Here is a 5802-nt window from a genome sequence, read left to right as displayed (position 1 = left end):
TCACTAGTATCTGAGCGTAATTTGGGAGTTTTAGCCCCTTCTGAGATTTATACGGAATATTTGCATAGAATAAGAGAACCGTGGAATGGCAGGGAGGGCTCCATGGCTCTTAGGTGAAGGGATAGAGAAAAGAAGTCCTGAAACCTGAAGCTCACAGACAACTAACTTTGCTGAATCACACTTTTGCAGATGGCAGAAAAAACTTGGCTGATTCACAGTTTTGCCCATGGCAGGCCATTTGTGTTACTCAGGAAATGTATAGATAGACTTGCCATATGCCAGGCACTGTTCTGAGTGGCATACAAACATTTACTTATTCCCTTCAACAACCCCATGAAATAGGTTTTCTTATCATCCTTATTTTACATATTAGAAAACAGACACAGAGAGGTAAAGAAAGTTGCTCAAGGTCACACAGCTAGAAACTGAGGCACAAAAAGATTAGGAAACTTGCCAAAGGTCACACAGTCAAAAACCAAGGCATGAAGAGGTTAAGAAAGTTGCACAAGCTCATACAGCTAGAAAGGCACAGAGATGTTAAGTAACTTGCCCATGGTCACACAGCAGGTAAGTGGTAGTCAGGATCTGAATGAACACTTTGCCTCCAGGTCCCATGCTCCTAACCATGCTCTGCTGCCTGTTATCACATTTCAGTTCCTCTGCAGACTTGCTGCTAAATGTCCCCCAGTGGAGACATTTCTCTCTGCGTGATGGTTTAGCCTAGAGCCTTAGCGAAGCTAGAGCAGATTTAAATATATGTGGTAGTTATGGGTGGGTTTTCTACCAGGTCTGGCCCTCAATCCTGGGACCTTGTGTTGCCACAAACTTCGGTTCTGTCATCTTCAAGCAGCCTGAAAAACAGCCCTAAATTTGGGCTTGTTAGAAAGGGAGCTGATCACAAGGGACTCAGGCCAACCATTTTCTCTTTGCCTGAGCTTCCTGATCATTCCAGGCCTCTGCCCATCACACACCCTCCTTCTTAAATACTATCATCAGTGCCGGGTTGTTAGGGAGAAAAGCAATGAAGAGGAAATGATTATAAAAGTTACATCTGCTATTCAGGCAGCTGTTCTCTTTCTTCATTAGGACAATCAATCATTTTTCAACATCATTTTTGTAACTAGGGAAAGGCTTCATTTATTCTAAGACTAAGGAGCACGAATGAGGGAATTAAATCCCACAGGTCTTTAGCTGATGGGATTTTTTTTTTAATAGTCTGTCCTCACCAATGACCTAATTAGGCTTTCAGAGAATGATAGGCTCTCAGCTCCTGTCTCATCTCCATCTGTGCCTTTGCAGAAGGGGAGCTTTGCATCCCAGTAGCCCATGTCTTCTCTTCCGCCTTTCTCTTCAGTTTCATCTTTGTAAATTAAGCCCAGCTTTCTCTGACCTTCTGCAAGGGCTACTTGGAACTGTGTCATCATCACTAAAATCTTACAGCCAAGCTGTGAATTGTCATGGATAGCTTAAGTCCTATTTCCGTGGAACCATAGAACTGGAAAGCAGGAAAATCACCCTTGTAATGATGAGCCACAACCATGGGGGCAGACTGCTCAGGTTCAAATATCAGTATTGCCCCTTACTAGCTATTTGACCTTGGGCACATTACTTAGCCTCTTGGCGCCTTGGTTAATGGAGATTAATAGTACACACCAATCTCCCAGGGTTGTCATGAGGATTCAGTTAATTAATAGTACACATAAAGCACTTAAAACAGTGCCTGGCCCACAGTAAACATAAAATTATAAGTGTCTCTATTATTGTTGTTGCTGCTGCTATTGCTGTGATCTAGTCTACTGGTCTCTGATGCTTACTACCCTCTTGAACATCTTCCTCTTCAAACTCCCAAGCTCCAGATCAGCCCAATCCTTTGCCTTCTCCATGCCTATCTCCTGGCTGTTACGAGCTTTGGGAAAATCAGACAAGTGTGTAGGATGAAAACTCAGTCTTCAAGCTAAGCCCACTTCCCAGGTACTCTGTCATCTGTGCCTCTCTGCATCGGTCAAGGTCCAGGAAGAAAGATAAAGCACCACAGCGATTTCAGCAGAGGTAAAGCAGGAATTGAAAGTGAAATGGCAGAAACAGGTATTGGAGGATTCAAAAGGTAGGCAGAGAATGCTGAGATAACAGAGACAGGAGCTGCAGGAATCAGGGACCACTCCTGGGATGTGGAAGAATAAGGAAAGAGATTGGAGTATCAGAATCCTAATCTGATACCTCTTCCAGCCAAGCCCCACATCGACAGTTTCCTACCATATGCCTTCCTACCTAGACAGTTTGGGGGACTATATCAAGACATTTCATGACCCCTTCCAATACCAAAACTACTGGAGAAGATTTTTAAATCTCAATTATTCTATTATCTAACTTTTTTGAGTACCTACAACATGCCAATATGACTTACAAAGCACTTTGCAAAAACTTTTACATACAGCAGTGCATCCAATTCTCAAAACAACTGCATGAGAGAAGTAAGTGGATTAGACTCATGTCACAGCATGGGGAGCAGAGGGTGTACCGAGCTTGCTTAAACATAGATGTCCCAATTCCCAAGCCTGTGCACTTTACTGCAGTATTATTCTGGCATTATTTCAAACTTCATACAATAGGATTTTCGTTGTGAAAGGGACTATAGAAATTAACTAGAATCCAACCCCCTTCTGAGGTGTCATTCCTTAGTAATTTATGGCATGGTCTTGGCAGTCACACAGACCTGAATAGGAGTTCCAGAACTGCCACTTAACTAGTTGTGTGATCATAGACATTTAATCTCTTTGAGCCTCAGTCTCCCCAACTGTAAAATGGGTATAATAATAGATACCTCCTGAAGATAAGATTGCTGTGAGGAAGAAATGAGATCCTATAAGAAAAGCACTTAGCCTGGTACTTAGTGTCTTTTAAATATTAGCCAACACTTATGTAGTATTAACTACATTCCAGGTACTCTGCAAGGGTACATTCAATTCACATATTGAATTCATCTTAGTTTCCATAATCACCTTATGAAGTAGCTGCTATTATAATCCCCATTTTATGGATAGGTTAACTGAGGCACATGTCAGACACCAAACCACAGATCCAGGAAGTTCAGGGAACACCAAGTGAGATAAACACACATACATACACACACACACACACACACACACACACACACAAAACTATACCTAAGCATATCATATTCAAAAAATCAAAGATAAACAAAAATCTTCAAAGAAGCCAGAGGAAAAATACATCCTATTAATAGAGAAGCAAAAGTAATAATCGCATCCAACTTCTCATAAACCATGCAAGCAAGAACAGAGTGGAGTGAAATATTTTAAGTGTTAAGAGAAATAATCTACCAACCTAGAACTCTGCATCCTTTGAAATTATCTTTCAAAAATCGAGAAATAAATATTTCATGAGACAAAAACTGAGAGAATTTGTTGCCAACAGACCTGCCTTTCAACAAATGTTAAAAGAAGTTCTTCTGAAAGGAGGAAAATAATATAGGTCAGAAATTAGGGCTGATATAAAGAAAGGAAAAGCATTGGAGAATGAATAAGAGAAGGTAAAATAAAAACTTTATTTTTCTTATTCTTAATTATTTTAACAGGTAACAGTTTGTTCAAAATAATAATAGCAACAAAGCATTCAATCATGTATATATACATATATACATATATATGCTCATGTATATAAGTGAAATGAATGACAGTAATGATAAAAGGCATGGGAGGAAGGAATTAGGATTATTTTATTATATGGTACCTGCACTATTCATGAAATGGTATAGTGTTATTTGAAAGTAGACCTGGATTTGCTATAAATGTATATTGTAAACTCTAGAGCAACCATTTAAAAAGTAAAATAAGAGGTATAACTTATATGCTAAAAAATAAGAGAAAAATGGAATCATGTAAAATGTTCAATTAAAACCACAAAAGACAGAAAAAGTGTACAAGACAAAAATAGGCACAAGAATAAAGGCAACAAGTAGAAAACAGTATCAAATATGGTAGACAAATCCAACTATATCAATAATCTGAACATCAACGGTCTAAATACACCAATTAAAGACAAAGATTGTCAGAGTGGATTAAAAAGCAAGACTCAACTATACATCATCTACAAGAAGCCCACTTTAAATATAATGACACATATAGATTAAAAGTAAAGAAATGGAGAAAGATATACCATGCTAACACTAATCAAAAGAAAGCAGGAGTAAACTACATTAATTTCACACAGAGCAGACTTCAGAGTAAGGAAAATTATCGGGGATAAAGAGGGGCATTACATAATGCTTAAGGGGTCAATACTTCAAGAAGACATAAAGGATATGCACCTAACAACAGAGCACCAAAATATGTGAGGCAAAAATAGAACTGCAAGGAGAAATAGATAAATCCACTATTATAGGTAGAGACTTCAACACCCCTCTATCAGAAATAGACAGATCCAGCAAGCAGAAAATCAGTAAGGACATTAGTTGAACTCAAAGCACCATCTGGCATCTACAGGCAAGGTCATCCAACAATAGCAGAATATACATTCTTCTCAAGCTCACATGGAACATTGACCAAGACAGACCACATTCCGTACCATAAAATAAACCTTAATAAGTTTAAAAGAATAAAAATCATACAATGTGTGCTCTCGGACCACAATGGAATTAAAGTAGAAATCAGTAACAAAAAGATAGCTGGAAAATCCCCAAATACTTGGAGATTAACAGTACACTTCTAATTAACATGAATCAAAGTAGAAATATCAAAACAAATTTTAAAATATTTTGAATTAAATAAAATTGAAAATACAACTTAAAAATTTTTATGGGAGGCTTGGGAGGAAGATGGTGGACTAGGTAAAAGCAGGGTTCGCCTCCTCCCAGGTCCGCAGTGAAATTACAACCAAATTATAAAATAATTGACATGGAGATTCACCTGAAGTCCAGCTGATGGTAACATGTACATCTGATAATCTAAAGAAAGAGCTACATTGAAACCGGTACGAGGGGCTAAGTCGTGAATCAGGGCTGGATCCGCACCAGCGGGTGGTAGAGAATCACCGGGAGGGAGAGTGAGGCTGCAGAGGCTCCCCTGAAGGAGAGGGGGGTCCTGGCTTCATTTGGGAGCTCCCCAGCCCAGGGAAGAGGAGATTCCAGTAACTCTGACTGTAAAAACCAGAGGGGATTCCGGCCATCTGGGTGAGATGAAAGGGGACGGAAACCCTAGATGCCCCTTTGAAGGAGGCACACACAGGCTCTCTGACCTGCGGACACTCACCCAGAACACCGGCAGTGGGTCAGAGGCTCGCATGGGATTCATTCTGGAAAGTCTGCATTACCTGGTGCCAGAACGAGGGCTGGAAGGACAGCCAACATTGTGCCTTAGTCCACTCCACTACCAGGCAATCTACAGACTGAGCCTGCGTGACTGCAGACCCCTCCCACAGGGCCATTAGGAAGCACTGGCCTGAGGGGATCAGCCTGCCCCACCGAACCTGCAGATTGCCAGGGGCTTTAGTTGCTGGATGGCTGCCCCGCCCTGCGCCCATTCAGGGCCAAGCATTCGCAGCTGGTGGCCAGCACTGTGAGCACGCATTTCCCAGACAGGGTCAGGCAGATCACTGCTGCCAACATGACCTTGGGCTGATATCGGGGATCTTAGGGCCAGTGCCAGACAGCAGCTGGTTTTGCTGTGATGTGGGACTTCTGTGGGAACCAATGGTTACCGAAGTTGCAGCAAGACTGAGGCTTTATTGATCTGATTGCCATTGTCTCTCTGGGACCCCACCCCACCCTTCCCCCAAGCCCTGCCC

The sequence above is a fragment of the Pteropus alecto genome, unplaced genomic scaffold, assembly GCF_000325575.1.
Source record: "Pteropus alecto unplaced genomic scaffold, ASM32557v1 scaffold23, whole genome shotgun sequence".
Classification (NCBI taxonomy): domain Eukaryota; kingdom Metazoa; phylum Chordata; class Mammalia; order Chiroptera; family Pteropodidae; genus Pteropus; species Pteropus alecto.
The sequence above is the reverse complement of the archived record's forward strand: the minus strand, read 5'-3'. Positions refer to the sequence as shown.